General features: G+C 40.3%; 1 protein-coding gene across 27 annotated transcripts in view; it reads right to left on the bottom strand.

Annotated features, from left to right (window-relative positions):
* Window positions 1-19,145, bottom strand: part of MAGI1 (membrane associated guanylate kinase, WW and PDZ domain containing 1) — a 677,285-nt gene that overhangs the window by 177,445 nt on the left and 480,695 nt on the right. The window contains exon 1 of one of the 27 annotated variants that reach the window (XM_032289631.1): window positions 13,146-14,337. The exons of the other annotated variants lie outside the window; for them this stretch is intronic. The gene's annotated coding sequence lies outside the window, so the exon portion shown is untranslated. Of the gene's footprint in view, window positions 1-13,145; window positions 14,338-19,145 lie in introns of those variants that run through there. 27 annotated transcript variants of the gene reach the window in all.

The following is a 19,145-nucleotide window of genomic DNA, read 5'->3' on the forward strand; positions in this document are numbered from 1 at the left end:
ATGAGTTTCAAGTGAAACAGAGGTGTTTAAGTGCAACTCAGGTCCTTTACAAGATATCCTGACCTACGCCGTCTAACCTTCTCTGCCATAATCCCTCATCCATTCTGTGAATTTAAGTCCTAAATGCATTCCACTATACATTGTCCATGAACAGATCAAACACATTTATGGCAACATGCCTTTGCTCAAGTTATTACCTCTCCCTGAGATCTTTCCTTCTTTCTCTGCCCAGGAAACCCCTATTGATATTACAAAGCCCATTTTTCTGTGGAAGCCATGCCATTTATAACCAGGAGGAAGCACTCCCTTCTCTGTGTTCCCTTTCACTCCTTCCTCTGTGTTCTTTTGCATTTTCCAAATAATTTATAGCATTTTGTGCCATTTGCCACATTGGTTCACTGTTATTTATTCAGGCATTTCTCCCCAAACTGTAACTTATTCCTCTTTGTCTCCTCATATTTTAATGTTCAGTAAGTGAGAAGAGTGAAAAAATGGCAGTGGGGGAATGTTATGGTCATGCAGGGCAGAGAAGGATGTACTCTGAACAAGAGTCTTCAGAACCTGGGTATACCTTGTAATAACAACAATTAATCAGGAAATCATTGCTGGATTCAAATATTTCCAAAATGACCTCCCAACTTTTCACCTTCCACTGAAAAAAATCACTAGAGTATTAAGTAAATGCAAAGGATACAATCATTATTTAATAGTCAAATTAGGATCCCATGCTGTTTCCCAACTCCCTGAAAATTACACATTTAAAGAGACAGATTATGAAGATAATAATCTTTTAAATGTAGGCTAGGCACGATGGCTCATACCTGTAAAATCCCAGATTTATGGGAGGCTAAGGTGGGCGGATCACCTGAGGATAGGCATTGAAGACCAGCCTGGCCAATGTGGTGAAACCCTGTCTCTATTAAAAAATAAAAAATAAAAAAATTTTTTAATGAAAAATTAGCGGGTGTGGTAGCAGGTGCCTGCAATCCCAGCTACTTGGAAGGTTAAGGCAGGAGAATTGTTTGAACCAAGGAGGTGGAAGTTGCAGTGAGCCAAGATCATGCCACTGCACTCAAGCCTGGGCAACAAGAGCAAGATTTTCTCTCTCTCTCTCTCTCTCCATATATATATATCTGCTCATATATTTTATATATATATATAAAATAAATGTAAGCAGTTATGTTTACAATACCCTCTGCCTTTTTCACTAACCTACAGGTTGGAGTATAAGGATAAAACCAGAAGATAGCATTATTGGGAACCAGAAAAGCAATGGCCTCAAGACTTCTAAATTCTCAATACAAACAACAAAATATCACAGCTAAGGAAAATGCTTTAAGTGGCATGGACTCAGGGGATATTCTCTGGCCAGATTAAAAGATACATACCATCCTTCCATGTGATGCTGGAAAAAAAAAAAAAAAAAAAAAAAAAAAAACCACTGATCTCTATCTACCTCCTTCTCTCTCATCCAAAAACATTTTTCTTTGTGTTAAGCATTTTCTAAAAGAAGTAACTATCCAGAAATCAATTCCCTATAGGTAGATTTATACCAAGTTGGGCTGGGGTTGAACTGCAGTATTACCAAAGCTCTTATAATCTGGCAAATACAATGTTAAGGCTATCAAAAGAAGCCTGTAATTGAGTTGAAAAATTAATTATAGCCTCAATGTGATTATCTTCAATCAGGAAGATCTGATAGATGCCATGCTGTCATCTAACCCTCAGAGCAAAATTGAGATGGACAGGCATGGCAGCAGTCAGATTCCTCCTGCCTCTTTTCTCTGCTCATTCCTTAATATTTTTCGTTTATTAAATAAGACAAACATACAGACACACATACCACCTATCAAACAGACACACATACCGACTGCCTACCATCAATCAGAAACGCATACCAACTACCATCAAACAGACACACATACAAATTACCATAAACTGGAAACATGTACCAACTACCATCAAACAGACACACATACCAATTACCATCAACCAGAAACATGTACCAATTACCATCAAACACACACATATACCAACTACCGTCAACCAGGAACATATACCAACTACCATCAAACACACACACACACTAACTACTGTCAACCAGAAACACATACCAACTACCATCAAACACACACACGCCAACTACTGTCAAACAGGCACAAGTACCAACTACCATCAAACAGGCTCACGTACTAACTACCATCAACTAGAAACACATACCAACTACTGTTAACCAGCAACATGTACCAACTGCCAACAAACAGACACACACACCAACTACTGTGAAACAGAAACACATACCAGCTACTGTCAAACAAACACACATACCAACTTCTGTCAAACAGACACACACCAACTACCGTCAAACCAACACACACCAACTACTATCAAAGAGAAAACCTCTTCTGCACAATATTGCCAAGCAACCATCTGAAATTGATACTGTGTTCTCTGGGACCAAGAACAAACAAAAAAGATGTCTGTGTCTTTTAACCAGTATCTACTTTTGTGATCATGGCCAAAGTAGAAGGGATCAATGAGGAGGGTGTAAGGGAATATATTTGGATCAAAAGCCTGGCCAGGCTTTCCACACTATTCCTAGACACAAATGGAGCTGGCTTCCTGGGCTCTCTAGCAGACTGTGGCAACTATTTAGCATATGAAGAGAGGCCTGTGCCGGTACCCACTTTCTGGAAACAAAAGCAGCCTGTCGTTAATGTAAATACAGTTTACATACCAATGCTTTCTAATTAACCTTTCACCAGTAGTTTTGACCATGAGTGCTTTTTCCTTTTTAGCCTCAGGAACCTGGGAGAGGACTAACCCTAGGCTTCTCTCAGTCCTTGCTAATGATAGGGTTTCAAGGGGCTTTAAACAAAGTTTAGTTGTCAGGATCAGCGCTACCACTTACTAGATGAACTCAAGCAAGTAAGGTAACCTCTCTCACTTCCCCTACACTCACTTCCACAGAAAAGGCTTAGGAGCTTTCTCATAATATCAACAGGAATATTAAACAACATATGGAAAGTGCTTAACACCACAATGGGCTCAAAGGGAAAGTCACAAACCACATAAAATAGCAACTTATGCTTAGTTGTTCAGTAACATCTAAGCTAGAAAGAATAGTTGAGATCAGTGATCACAACCAACAGGAGACTGCTTAAACAGGCTTTCCTGGACCACTCTATCTAAAATAACATCAAACTCCTTTATTCTCTAACCCTCTTACCCTGCTTCATTAACTTTATATAACAGCATATATCACTTCCTGACATGTTACATTTATTTTGGGTGTTTTTTTCTATATTCGTGCTCCATAATGTAAACTCTGTTGAACTCACTAATATATTCCCAGTGCCTAAAAAGTGCCTGGCAAACAGAGACCCTCAATAAATAAATGCAGGATGGCAGAATCAATATATATTTTAAAAATACAGGGGGGCTATCAATTTCTACATTTGTTTTTAAGATGGGGTTGTATTTTATTAAAAGGATTTTTGATACTGCAAGTTGCTTTACATATAAAATCGATTTATTATCTATTTATTCAAAATATGTCTACTGGACAGAGGATTTCACAAAGCTGCTTGTGCTGATAAAGAGGTAATGATTCATCAGGGTCTGCTCTTAAAGAGGTTTTAGTTCATACACACTGGGTTACATCCTCAACGCACAATCATTTTTCCTTCATTGGTAAGTGCCCCTCTCCCTTCTTCCATGTGGTGACTGCAAATGTAGTCATGTTGGTAAAATGTAATAATCAGTCTGCTGTGAGAAAGGAAGGAAGCAGATGTGCTGGGAAGAGCAGCCAGGCTGAGAGAGGGCTTCAGGGCTCCCCGTGGTGCAGGAAGCCCCAGGGCCCAACTGTTACTAAATCTGGATAGTATACGCATCAAAAAAATTTTTTTTTTAAATAAGCAGGCAACACATAAAAAACTTTGAAAAGATATATTCTTTCCAAGGGAAATCTATCCTAAACAAATAAACAGAAACCTGAACATATATTAAAAAACTGATCCTACAGAAATACAAACTACCGTCAGAAAATACTATAAACGTCTCTATGAAAATAAACTAGAAAATCCAGAAGAAATGGATAAATTCTTGGACACCTACACCCTCCCAGGACTAAACAAGGAAGAAGTCGAATCCCTGAATAGACCAATAACAAGTTTTGAAATTGAGGCAGTAATTAATAACCCACCAAAAAAAGGCCAGAACCAGATGGATTCACAGACAAATTCCACCACAGATACGATTCCTGGTCCCATTCCTTCTGAAACTATTCCAAGCAATAGAAAAAGAAGGACTCCTCCCTAACTCATCTTATGAGGCCAGCATCATCCTGATACCAAAACCTGGCAGAGACACAGTAAGAAAAGAAAATTTCAGGCCAATATCCCTGATGAATATCAATGTGAAAATCTTCAATAAAATACTGGCAAACCGAATCCAGCAGAACATCAAGAAGTTTATCCACCACAATCAAGTCAGCTTCATCCCTTGGATGCAAGGCTGGTTCAACATACACAAATCAATAAACATAATCCATCACATAAACAGAACCAATAACAAAAACCACATGATTATCTCAATAGATGCAGAAAAGGCCTATGATAAAATTCAACACCCTTTCATGCTAAAGACACTCAATAATCTAGGTATTGATAGAATGTATCTCAAAATAATAAGAGCTATTTATGACAAACCCATAGCCAATATCATACTGAATGGGCAAAAGCTGGGAGCATTCCCTTTGAAAACCAGCACAAGACAAAGATGCCCTCTCTCACCACTCCTATTCAACATAGTATTAGAAGTTCTGGACAGGGCAATCAGGCAAGAGAAAGAAATAAAGGGTATTCAAGTAGGAAGAGAGGATATCTAATTGTCTCTGTTTGCACATCACATGATTGTATATTTAGAAAACCCCATCGTCTCAGTCGAAAATCGCCTTAAGCTCATAAGCAACTTCAGTAAAGTCTCAGGATACAAAATCAATGTGCAAAAATCACCAGCATGCCTATATACCAATAATAGACAAACAGAGAGCCAAATCATGAGTGAACTCCCATTCACAATTGCCACAAAGAGAATAAAATACCTAGGAATACAACTTACAAGGGATGTGAAAGACCTCTTCAAGAACTACAAACCACTGCCCAAGGAAATAAGACAGGACACAAACAAATGGAAAAACATTCCATGCTCATGGAGAGGAAGATCAATATTGCGAAAATGGCCACATTACCCCAAGTTATTTACAGATTCAGTGGTATTCCCATCAAGCTGCCACAGACTTTCTTCACAGAATTAGAAAAAACTAATTTTAATTTCATATGGAACAAAAGACGAGCCTGTGTAGCCAAGATAATCCTAAGCAAAAAGAACAAAGCTTCAGGTGTCATGCCACCTGACTTCAAACTATATTACAAGGCTACAGTAACCAAAACAGCATGGTACTGGTAACCAAACAGACATATAGACCAATGGAACAGAATGGAGACCTCAGAAATAATGCCACACATCTATAAATATCTGATCTTTGACAAAACTGACAAAAACAAGCAATGGGAAAAGGATTCCCTATTTAATAAATGGTGTTGAAAAAACTGGCTAGCCATATGCAGAAAACTGAAACTGGACCCCTTCTTTACACCTTATACAAAAATTAACTGAAGATAAATTAAACACTTAAACTTAAGACCTATAACCACAAAAATCCCCTAGAAGAAAACCTAGGTAATACCATTCAGGATATAGGTGTGGACGAAGACTTCATGACTTAACACCAAAACCAATGGCAACAAAAGCCAAAATTGACAAATGAGATACAATTAAACTAAAGAGCTTCTGCACAGCAAAAGATACTATCATCAGAGTGAACAGGCAACCTACAGAACAGGCGAAAATTTTTGTACTCTATCCATCTGACAAAGGGCTAATATCCAGAATCTACAAGAAACTTAAACAAATTTACAAGAAAAAAAACAAACAATGCCATCAAAACATGGGTGAAGGATAGGAACAGACACTTTTCAAAAGAAGATATTTATGTGGCCAACAAACATGAAAAATAACTCATCTTCAGTGGTCATTAGAGAAATGCAAATGAAAACCACAATGAGATACCATTTCACACCAGTTAGAATGGCAATCATTAAAAAGTCAGGAAACAGTAGATGCTGGAGAGGATGTAGGGAAATAGGGATACTTTTACATCATTGGTGGGAGTGTAAATTAGTTCAACCATTGTGGAAGATATTGTGGTGATTCCTCAAGGATCCAGAACTAGAAATACCATTTGACACAGCAATCCCATTGCTGGGTATGTATCCAAAGAATTATAAATCATTCCACTATAAAGACACATGCACACATTTGTTTACTGGAGCACTTTTCACAATAGCAAAGACTTGGAACCAATCCAAACACTCATTTAATGATAGACTGGATAAAGAAAATGTGGCATATATACACCATGGAATGCTATGCAGCCATAAAAAAGGATGAGTTCATGTCCTTTGCAGGGACATGGATGAAGCTGGAAACCATCATTCTCAAGAAACTAACACAGGAACAGAAAACCAAACATCCACATGTTCTTACTCATGAGTGGGAGTTGCACAATGAGAACACATAGATACAGGGAGGGGAACATCATACACTGTGGCCTCTCAGGGAATGGGGGGGTAGGGGAGGGGCAGTATTAGGAGAAATACCTAATGTAGATGATGGGTTGATGGGTGCAGAAAATCACCATGGCATGTGCATACCTATGTAACAAACCTGCATGTTCTGCACATGTACCCCAGAACCTTAAGTATAAAAACCACAACAGGGGCCGGGGGCGGTGGCTCACGCCTGTAATCCCAGCACTTTGGGAGGCCGAGGTGGGTGGATCACGAGGTCAAGAGATCGAGACCATCCTGGTCAACATGGTGAAACCCTGTCTCTACTAAAAATACAAAAAATGAGCTGGGCATGGTGGCACGTGCCTGTAATCCTGGCTACTCGGGAGGCTGAGGCAGAAAATTGCCTGAACCCAGGAGGCGGAGGTTGCGGTGAGCCGAGACCGCGCCATTGCACTCCAGCCTGGGTAACGAGAGCGAAACTCCATCTCAACAAAAAAAAAAACAAAAAAAAAAAAAACAAAAAAACACAACAACAACAACAAAATGAAGATGTTTATCACAGCCATTTAAAAAGGAAAACCCAATCATTTTAGACAGAATAATGAATGAACATCTTTCTGTTCTGATTTGACAAGACACTAACAATTAAAGATATGTATTGGAGGAAAATCAGATTACATAAGAAATAGTCATGAAAATCATGTTAAATGAAAAAAGCAGGATACAAAACTGCATACACAGGATAATACCAATTGTCTATGTCTCAAGTGTATGAGTGTGTATATCTGTGTGAGTGTATATGGGGGGAGACAGAGGTGTTGTAAACATAGATGCAGATATACAAAGTAGATATATCCAGATATTCACTATGATTATTCCTGGGTTATGAAATTAATGCACATTTTTCTTTTATTCTTGTACCTTTACATTTTTATAATTTACAAATTATAATGAATAATGACTATTTTATTTTAAAATACTATATTTTACCATAAAATACTACCCAAAGACTTCTGTAAAGTTCTTCTGTTTGTAAGCAACTACATAGCAAATGCTTCAAAGACCATTAGGAGCATACCTGTAGTTGTACTAGTCAATTTATCACTCAATGCAATACAGATAATGCACACTGTGGGAACTGGGGTATCTCAGGAAGAGGAGATTGCAAAGAACTTTTATAGGATTTGGGCATGTGTTGGATAACTTTACATGATTTGGAAAGGGTTCAAGGAAGTAGGGCTTTGTTCAGGACTAAATGCTGTTAAGACATGGAAGTAATTCTATAATTGTGTTTCCTAATAAATCTTACCTAGCATGCAGGAAGAAGGAAGCAATACTACAACTCTAACATGTAAAGAAGCACCATTCACTCATATTAGCCAGAATGGGAGGATGTGTGGTCATTTTTGTGGTCTGGACAATTTTCATATTTTGTCTGTGTTAAGGTGTGATTACAAGGGGTCTCATTTTTCTTCTGATCCATCACCAAGCCACTAGCAACCCCAATGCCTAACAGAGCACCAGGCCAGTTCCCGAACGTCAAAGAATATATAAGCTGTCAGAAATACTGAGAAGCAAGTGGTATGATTAGAGTTATTTCTGAAAACAAACATAATGCAAACCTGATGGGGTTCTTTTGTAGATTAAGCAACACATGTGAGTGCCATTTATAAAATAAAAATAGCTATATGTATGTTACCATGTTGCTAATATCTTCACCATCACTGTTATTTATTTCAATCCCATCTAGTGCAGGAGGATCTATATCTTTGGAAAGAGGCAGGCTGCAACAGAAATTTACAAATTAGTTTCAGTTTACCGAAATACTCAGGGGTGACGGAAATTAAGACCTATATCTTAGAAATGGACACATATGAAAACTTCAGACACAACTCTTAATATACACATCCCCTCATAACATGTCACTCCTGACAAATTCATAAGAAAGAAAAAAAATTAACATCTATCCCAAATTATAGTAACTTAAAATAAACTTAAGAAATGAAAAATGTGATGTGAGCAAAGGTGAAGTGGCATAATGTCAGCAACTTCCCTTTATTTTTTTTTTTTTTTTTATTTTTTTTTTTTGAGACAGAGTCTTGCTCTGTCACCTGATCTGGAGTGCAGTGGCGCAATCTCAGCTCACTGCAACCTCTGACTCCTGGGTAAGGGATTCTCCTGCCTCAGGCTCCTGAGGGGACCACAGGCGCATGCTACCATGCCCGGCTAATTTTTTGTATTGCTAGTAGAGACGGGGTTTTACAGTGTTAGCCAGGATGGTCTTGATCTCCTGACCTCATGATCTGCCTCCCAAAGTGCTGGGTTTACAGGTGTGAGCTACCACGTCAGGCCATCAACTTACTTTCAATGGTTCAGCCAAAAAAAAGACAGAGAGAGAGAGAGAGAAAGAGAGAGAGAAAGAGGGAGAAGGAGAAGGAAAATATGGCATACCAGTAATGTGGTATATATATGATATTAAAAAGGTAATATTTTAAAAATGTATATACATGGAACTCCTGAGGGTTTCTTCCTATAATCTCATGGGTCATCTCACACTTTAGAGACTACTTCATTAAAAGACATAATTACAAGAGGTCAGAATATTGGAATTGTACATAAGATGTGTATCAAAGACCAGGAAGTATCCATAGTAAAGCAAAACTGGCTTTCTTTCTGACAGGCCTTTATTGTGATAAAATTATAAATTCTTAGGTGACTCATATTCTAGCCACCTATTCATCTTAAGCATCTACAGAGTTCCAAAGAAGGACCAAGTTTGGCCTAAGGTGTCAGAGGTCCATGAAGACTTCTCCAAAGGCCTCCTTCATCAGCAATTTGCAAAGGCGGCATAATGCACCATTTATTATACATTAATTCCATCTAGTAGATACCCTTCCCCTAAAAGCAATGTGATTACTCCATCAAGAGGTTGCAGACACTTAACCATGGTGAGAAAATTAAACAGCCTGTATGTAGTAAAGGGGTCACAGAAAGGGTAGGCTATGCAGAATAAAAAATAAAACCAAACAGGGGAATCAGGTCTTCTGAACTTTTATTTTTAATTAGTATATAGGCATAACGGGGTATGATACAAAGAAAAACACAACAACCACCAAAAAAAAAAAAAATGCATTCAAAATAAAAAACAAATCTCCCTCCCTCCCAACCCTAGCCTTCCAGTCCCTCGCCAGAGACAAACAATGTTTTCTATGCACATGCACACGTATACAGATACCTCTATTTAAAATCATAAATGGCCACTAACTATAGACTCTGTTAAATACTTTGCTTTGTCTCATTGAAAAATATTCACTCATTCATTTACTCATTATTCAGCAATTATTCTAGGAACCACTAAAAAAGCAATGAAAACAGAAAAAATTCTTGCCTCATGGTCCATTCCATACAGCATATAAATAATATCTCATTATTTCAATGACTGCAGATTCACTCTATTTTAAGTATATGCTACAATGTATAGTCCCTTACTGATGGACGTTCAGTTTGCTTTCTACTTTGCACATTCTTTTTTATAATCATTGGGCTTGCAGCATCCTCTTCTTTTATAAGCAAATATTTTGGCCAAACCCTCAACAGCTGTTTAAGGTTCTATTTTGAAAATGCTTCATTCAATGACTTATTTTTCACTTACCAACATCTATAAAACTACATCAGAGAAGATAGTCATTCTAGAATTGTTTAAGATTCCAGTTGATTATTTGCAACAGTTTAGCAAATTACGTTAGTTTTTAAGAGCCTATGAAGAAAGTAAATGTCATAGTCAATCCATCTTTTTTTCCTTGCAACTGTTAGGTGTGGTGTTAATTCTTCCAGCTGGTTTTCAGACAGCTTTAAAATTAACTTTGAAGTTTCTCTAACCCTTAAAAAAAAAAGTCAATGATTGCTTTGCCAAGAAAAACAGAGCCCTTACTGAACAAGTCAGAATTCACTAAGTTCTTATAATTTCAAATATAGACTTTCTGAATGCTGTGTATGTGCATATATGTGTGTATTTGTGTGTATGCATACATGTGAGTGTGCATGTACATGTATGTAAGCTAACATTCATAGAAGGCCGACAATGCACTGCAGCTGAAGAACTTATATTGAACCACTGTTACATCAATCCATGTTACAAAATAAATACATACTCAATACAAGAGTCCATACTGATTTACAGAACAATAACCCCAACACTTCTTGAGCACCTAAAATGTGTGCCATGCTCTGTTCTGTTTTTAAGTGCATCTCCTACACAAAATAACTCACTGTAAGGATATGAAAGCTGACCCTTAGAGAGGCTTAGGAACTTTGCCACATTCATTCAACCCCTAAGTGATAGAGTTAAATGTCAGTGTAGGCAACCTCTGCTTTAAAATCTCTATAAAATGTATGACACTGTTGTAACTTCTAAATACATCTGATAATAAATTATGAGCTGGCATTTTATATCTATTACCTTAGTATAAAATATTATGTAGGATTTATATAGGTTAAATTATGACTTTTGTAAATGTGGGACCCATGACTCAACCCACATCTATGTACTCCACAGCTGAGTATTCTTTTTTGCCACCTCAAGGTACGCCAGAATGAAGCTATGGAGAAGTTGTACTGCCCACTTTCTGCAAAGAGGCAGGGTTGAAAGCATGAGTTCTGGAGGGCTACTGTCTAGATTCAAATCTGAGCACAGACACATACATGGTAGCAGTGTGCACCAGACAAATCCCACTTCTGTTTATCTGTTTAGTGGGAATGATGAGAATGATATTCTTGGTGGCTGACTGTATTGAAGATTCATATATATATGAATATACATATATATATTCATATATATATATATATATATATATATATATATAGGAAGAGCTGATAACAGTGTCTGGCCTATGTTTAGGTACTTCATATAGCTTGCAACTATGGTTATCTGCCCATATTCACTCCGTAACAGAATTACAATCAGTTATGTTCTAACTCAGACTCAGGGTGGAGCCTGGAGTTCATACATACCACATGTTGTGGAAAAGACCAACTATGAAGCTTCATTAGGAGCTTAGAACAATGAAGAAAAATTAAGAACAATGTTCCAATGAGAAGTAAATGATTCTGAGGAACTACAAAACTACCATCCCAGAGCTCCTTTAAGGAAAGATCTCCAATAATCTCTCAGCCCAGCAGACTGGAACCCATACGGCCTAATGTGAATTCACTTTGCTCTAGAGGAGTAAGCTCTGCTCATGGCAGACAGGCCTGATTGCCAGAAGTTACATTTCCTGTGAGTGAGCAGGGAAGCCATAGAAACTAGAGCCATGGGGCACCCAGGGGCATTCCAAGTGAAATGAGGCTCTCATCACCTCAGAGAAGCCTTCTACTCACAAATGAAGCAGCCCAATGAGGGAGAAGAGGGGCAGCTGGCACACAGCTGGCAGGAAGGTCTGGGGTACCCTACCATCCCCTCTCCCTGCACTGGAGACTACCAGAGGCTCAGGGCCAGATGAGAAAAGTGGCTCTACAATAAGGCTTTGTAGAAAAGGGTCTCCCTTTTTCAATTCCTCTCCATTTTCTCCAGCTGAGCCCAGCTTTATGCAAACAACTCTTTTAACACTTTTTTTTTTTTTTTGAGACAGAGTCTCACTCTATCGCCCAGGCTGGAGTGCAGTGGCACGATCTCAGCTAACTGCAACCTCCGCCTCCCAGGTTCAAACTATTCTCCTGTCTCAGTCTCCCTAGTAGCTGGGATTACAGGCGTGTGACACGACGCCCAGCTAATTTTTGTATTTTGAGTAGAGACGGGGTTTCACCATGTTGGCCAGGCTGGTCTCGAACTCCTGACCTTAAGTGGTCCACCCACTTCGGCCTCCCAAAGTGCTGGGGTTACAGGCGTGAGCCACCGCGCCCGGCTGCAAATAACACTCTTAAGCTCAAAATGCAGGCCACTGGAGGGGTGGGGTGAGCCAACAGTTCATTAAGTGGCAGCAGGCCAGGGAAGCGGGAACGGCGGGAACCGGAGGTGGCAGAAGGGAAGGGACCCTGGCTCTCAACCCTCTGGAGCCAAAGTAAACTATGCTCCAATGGACCCCCGCTCCGAGGCAGAGCAAGCCTGGCACTGACGGGCCGCCCGCGTCTCCTTGCACCTGCCCTGGCGGTGCAGCCAAGGCGGTCCCCGCAAGGGCCCAGCGCTCTGCGGCGAGGGCCAAGATGCTCGCCCGAGAAACATGGCTGGCTGGAGCCTCCGTGCTGCGAGCGCCACGCGCGGGAGGGCGCGGAGGGACGCGGCCGCCAGCCCTGGGAGGCGGGAGGAGGAACTTGAACGCCCCGGCTGACGGCAAGTGCAGCGCATTCCAGCCGTTCTCCGGCAAGGCAGCTTCGAGCCTTCTCCTTCCTTCCCTTTCCTCCCTCCTACGTTCTTCCCCTCTTCCTCATTCCCGCCCAGCCTCCTTCCTCCCTTCCTAACCTCCTCCCCTCCCCTCTTCCTGCTGTCACTTCCAAACCCAAGGACAAAACCGTTACCTGCGGTCCCCCGAGCGGCCCCGAGGTCCGCCTCAGTCACTGCCGGAGCCCAGGCGCGCGGTCGGTAGCCGCCCGCCTCATCCCAGTGCGTCTGAGCTGCCTGGCGGCAGCTGCTCCTTTTATGGGGCTCGTAGGCAGGAGGCTCAGCCAGGGTGTCCCCAGCGCGCTTGGGCGGCAGCGGCGTCAATGCACGCTATTCACGCTCGGGGCTGAGGCTGGCACCCCCCTACACACCCCCCGGGAGTGCGCAACTGCCCGCCCGCCCCCATCCACATGGCCTTGGGCAGGGATGGGGGTGGGAGACAAACATGGCTCCCAGGGCACCCACTAGGGGGAGTCACGTGGGTAGCCAGGGTAAGAGGGGCCCACCAAGAGCTGCTACCACCTTGAAATGAATATGGAGGTGCCGGTCAAACACTGGAGTGTCGGGTTGACTTTGAAATAAGGCAGGAAGAAAGCTGAACCTTTCATCATCATCATCATCATCACTATTTTACTTATAATTATTATTAACTAGCATCTGCCATTTAATTAAGTGATTAGTATTAGCCAAAAAATTCTCTTCTGGTGCAGACCATTTTAAAAGAGCTGTGTATTCTGGATCCATCACCTGGCACTTTGGTTAATACAGATAGGTTCACATATTCCCTCTTCTCAGTGGAAGCTTCTGCTGGTCCCAGTCCGTAGAAGAAAAGTTACCCATATTAGCTCTGCATTCAAAGGCCCTTAAGTTTCTATCCTGGCCCTACTCTTTAGCCTCAAATCTGATGCATCTCACCCTCAAAGAACTCCAGGAAGGGGTTAAGTATTTGTCTTTTAATTAAAGACGAGAAAGACAAAGCTCAGAGAGGTTAAGTAATTGCCAAAGGTCACTCAGCTAAGAAATGCTGAAGCAATACCTCAGGTCAGTCCAAGTTCAAAGTCCTGGGTCTTAGTCTCTCCATGCTACTGCTTTTCGTAAACTTCTAAGAGCAAGAAGGCATCATGCCCTTTTGAGTTCTGGATGATATCTCACCTCTTCACTGGCAAGAATACAACTTGAAAGAAACTGGACTCCCTAGGCCAAGAAGAAAATCCCAGAGAGTCCTGTTTGAACCTGTCACCTCCGGACAGCCCTTCCTTTTATTCACATACAATTTTACTTTTTTAAAATTATACTTTAAGTTCTGGAGTACATGTGCAGAACGTGCAGGTTTGTTACATAGGTATACACGAGCCATGGTGGTTTGCTGCATCCATCACCCCATCATCTACATTAGATATTTCTCCTAATACTATCCCTCCCCAATCCCCTTACCTCCTGCTATCCATCCCCTAGTCCCCCACCTCTACCCCGAACAATTTTACTTTTAGTTTCAGGTGGACCATGGCAATAGTGATGGGACATTCAGGGGAAATAATCAACTTGACTAAATTGGTGTTAGCCCCCAGCATGCTCACATCACAGCCTGGAATGGCAAGAAGAAATGGAATTCCCAAGGCTGAGCACCATAGCTCATGATTATGAGGCTTGGTGCTCTTTGGGAGGCCAAGACAGGAAGATCCCTAGAGCCCCAAGTTTGGGATCAGCTTGAACAATATAGGGAGACCCCATCTCTAGAAAAAATACAAAAATTAGCTGGGCATGGTGGCATGCACCTGTAGTCCCAGCTGTTTGGGAGGCTGAGGTGAGAAGATTGCTTGGGCCTAGGCATTTGAGGCTGGAATGAGCTGTGATTGTGCCACTGCACTCCAGTCTGGGCAATACAGACCCTAACTCTCAAAAAAAAAAAAATGGAAATGGAATTCCCAATGATATGGTTCGGCTCTGTGTCCCCACCCAAATCTCATTTGGAATTGTTGTAATCCCCATGTGTCCAGGGAGAGACCTATAATACCCATGTGTCCAAGAAGAGAGGTAACTGGATTATGGGGACGGTTTCTGCTAAGCTGTTCTGATGATAGTGAGTTCTAAGGAGATCTAACAGTTTTATAAGGGGCTCTTCCCCCTTGGCTTGCTTCTCCTTCCTGCTGACTTGTTAAGGTGCCTGCTTCCCCTTCTGCCATAATTCTAGGTTTCCTGAGGACTCCCCAGCCATGAGGAACTGTGAGTCAATGAAACCACTTTCCTTTATAAATTACCCAGTCTCAGGAAAGTGTGAAAACAAAATAATACACCCAAGAAGAAGGCCAAAAAGCAAGTATTTGTTATACTTCACATAATATTAGAATGGTTTTTCCATGTGACTTACAGAAGCAGAAGACTATATAATCCACACTGAGTATCTAAAAAGACCTTCCTTCAAAAGTGTGGAAATGCATAAATGCATTAGCTAAGAGAGTGAGTAATATCACATTTACTCCTCTCTTTTTTTAAAAGTAGACACAGAGGAGTAATTTGACATGAGAGGTTCCCCAAAGCAAAGCCGGTATGATTTCCCTATGTAGGGCTCATCAGAGGACTAGATTAGCCCAATGCTGATAAGAAGCAGAAAATGAATGTGTAAGTTAGTAACTCCAAAGTGGGGGAGGTGGTAAGATATTCCTGTCAGAGTGAAAGTGATTTTCAATTTCAAATAATTATATTAGGTCATTCATTGTGTGGAATGGAGTGTCTGTAGTACACGGCATTCCTGCTGAGAGGGTTCTCAAAGGCTGAGTGTTAGGAGGCAGAAAACCTATAATTAGAAGCCTTGAAGCACCCACCCTCTCTGATGAAGAGAACTGGAGTACAGCCTGTCCAGGTAATAGGGCTCAGCTTAAGAGTGTGTGTGTGCGTATCTATGTGTATGTGTGTGTGTGTCCCCATTCTGATTTCCCAACATGAACATCTAATTATGCCAAATCTTATAAGCTTCAGGGGAGTGGGAAAATGAGAATTAAAAGCAAACAGTGATTTAGAGAGAAAAGATTTTTGAACCCACTTCCAAAAGAAGCTCGCATTTAATACAGGGGTGAAAGAGTGGCTTATCCTTTGAAGCAGCCAGCAAAATTCCTAACCACTCTTGGATTCTGAGCTACACAACTTTCTGGTTTCATTTGCACTCACGATAGATTTTCTTAGAAGCCCTCTCAAGACTATGGGTAAATGCCACTGGGGACAAGAAAATGAGGGCTTGGTGGTGATGTCACCATTCTTTTGTCTGTCTCCACTCATATAGATGAAAATGGGCCTCCTTTGAGCAAATCTAGCTTTTCTTGGGGCCCTGATCTAATGAATTACTTACTTTGGGAAGGGCCTGTGAAAACTGAAATTTGCATCTGCCTATAGAGGGAAGTTTGGGAAATCTAACTTAATTCATTCCATAGCCACTCTTGACATGACATATGAACCTTCAACATATCTCAACCTGATGCATGTGTTATGCCTTGGTTTAATTATGAGATAAATTCATAGGTTTTGTGTAATGTACTGATTAACTTATGTCCTCTGTTCACAGATGGTAAATGTAAAATTTCTCCAGGAGAGGGAATTATATCCTTCTGCAACTTGAGGTTTTTGCTGATCTGTTCAGCATGGTAATAGATCTAAGGGACGTTTAGTCCCCACTTCAAACATAAATAGCTATTCTTGATACTTAGATGAAAAAGAAAAAAGATGCCTTAATTATAACTTCACTCAACTGCATTAATACCATTCTATTTAAAACAACAATAACGGGTTGTTGGGTTTTTTTTTTTTTTTTTTTTGAGCCCCTCAGGATGGATGGAAAAATTAAGCCTGATTTAATCTATCAGCTATGCATGGTATAACAATATTAAGTCATATATTTAGAGTATAAGTAGCTAGAGGCAGTTTCTACATCAAACTCAATTGGCCACCCAGAACTTACATTCTCTGTGGTAGGTATGAGTCTTGTCCTACATTTTGGTCATGTTCATTTATTTTTTAAGTGTAAACAATATTGCCCTAACATCAAATAGAATGAGTTCAGTTTGGCTTTGAAAACAAAATTTTTAAATATAACATCCTTTCTCCTTTATTCACTCAATCCATATTTTTTTAAAGCACTTCATATGTGCTGCATTGTTCTAGACAATGGAGATGTAACAATGAACAGACACCGTGATGATTTACCTGTGCCTGACCAGAATCCTGACGTCGATGTTGCAAATGTATACAGAGTACACTATAATTATCAACCCTAATAGCAGTAGTGCCATGGGAAATATGAATACAAATGAATGAACAAGCCTCAAAAAGTTTTTCCTTGGTTTTAGGATATGCTATATATTTTTTCCATGGACTTTCTAATTGTTCTTTAATGTGAGTAAGGTTACAAATTTAGAGCAATGAACTATGTTTAGACCTTGGACTCTGGAGTCTGTCTGTCCTGAATGGGTATCCCCCTAATCTATATTCACTTGCTCTGTGACCTTGTGCTAATTCTGTTTTGCTAATTCTCATTACCTCCATTACAAAATACAAACAAAGAAACTGAGAATACAAATTTCCTTGAGGTAGTGTCATAAAATTAAATGAGATAATACAGGCAAATCTTTTGGCCTACAATAGTGTTGCTCACCCTTTTCTTCATTACTCCTCTAACCAATGAGCTTTTTCAGATTTTATTTCTCCTAATCAACCCCTGCTTTCCAATGGAATTATAATACCACAGATATACTGTGTATCTGTTTAGCTATTGTAGGTAGATCTGTACTTTATACGTAAAAAGGGTAAGCTTTGTTTCACCCCCGAAGAACCAATGTTCAGCCCCCTTAGGGGAGACATCAGTTCCCTTTGAGAAGGCATGGTCAAGAGTCACTTTGAACTCTATGTGATATAGAGTCAAGCAGTGTTTGCTAAATCTTAGCAAATATAACAGTAATAATCATCAAAACAAATATAAGATTCTATACCCCTAGACTAGAGAAGGTCAGAGTAAAGTATGGAAAAAGATGATAAGAGGCACATCAGCTCTGACACTCAGGAAATCAAAGCCTGAATCCAACAGTACAGAGGGTAGCATATGGAGGCTGGAGTTGAGCATGAACCAAGAAGACCTTCTTACCAACAGGGAAAAGACAAGATGCAAAGCAGCAGGGCAGCTAGACAAGGGTGATCACATCTCTTAATGAGTCAGCTAAGACCACCCATCATTTACACATGCAAAGAAGCAGCAACACAACATCAAAGTGTTCCAGGATAGATACATTTAGGGACAGTTCCTTTTGCCTGAAAAATCCTCTTTCCACCCCTCTGTCCAACCAAGTCTCATCCCTACATCAAACCTACCAGTGGTCTTAATTCCTTCATGAAATCTTTCTAGCACAAAGGTCCCTCAGTCATCAGACAACCCAAATTAAATTGAAGGATATTCTAAAGAATAACTAACCAGAGAACTTCTTCATGTCAACATCATGAAAGAAAGGGAAAGGCTAAGGAACTGTCCCCAGTGGAGACACGACAAAGAGATGGAATGTGAGAGACAAGATTGGATCCTGCAACACAAAAAGGACATTAGGGGAGGGGAAAATGGTGAACTCAAAATGGTCATGGTTTAGTTAATAGTACTGTACATGTTAACAGTACATGGTTCAGTTAACAGCCAATGTCAACTACCTGATTTTGATCATGGTATCAAATGTAAGATGTCGACATTAGGGACAGCTGAGAGGAGGATAAATGGGAACTCTCCATACTATTTTTGCAACTTTTCTCCAAGTTTTTAATTATTTCAAAATTAAAAGTTTTTTTTTTATGGTGATTTACTCATTTAATTTTTTCAGCAAATGTATTTTAAAGACCTACCCCATGCTAGGCCCTTCCAAAGGCCTGGGAATCAGCTTGAACAAAATAAGACAATAATACCTAATATCATGCTTAACACAGTATTCTAGGGATTCCTTTCTGCCTAAGAATAGCTATGAGGCAATGCCTTTTAAGTCTTATCCTGTCCAATACCGCCATGTCAAATTCATCTACTCTTGTCTTATCTCCTCACATTAGGGACAGGGCATGGCTCCTATTCTCTGCCTTTCACTCACGGGAGTGGATGAGGAGGAGAGTTCCTATGGTCC

The sequence above is a fragment of the Sapajus apella genome, unplaced genomic scaffold, assembly GCF_009761245.1.
Source record: "Sapajus apella isolate SASKATOON/1434 unplaced genomic scaffold, GSC_monkey_1.0 scaffold23, whole genome shotgun sequence".
Taxonomy (NCBI): Eukaryota; Metazoa; Chordata; class Mammalia; order Primates; family Cebidae; genus Sapajus; species Sapajus apella.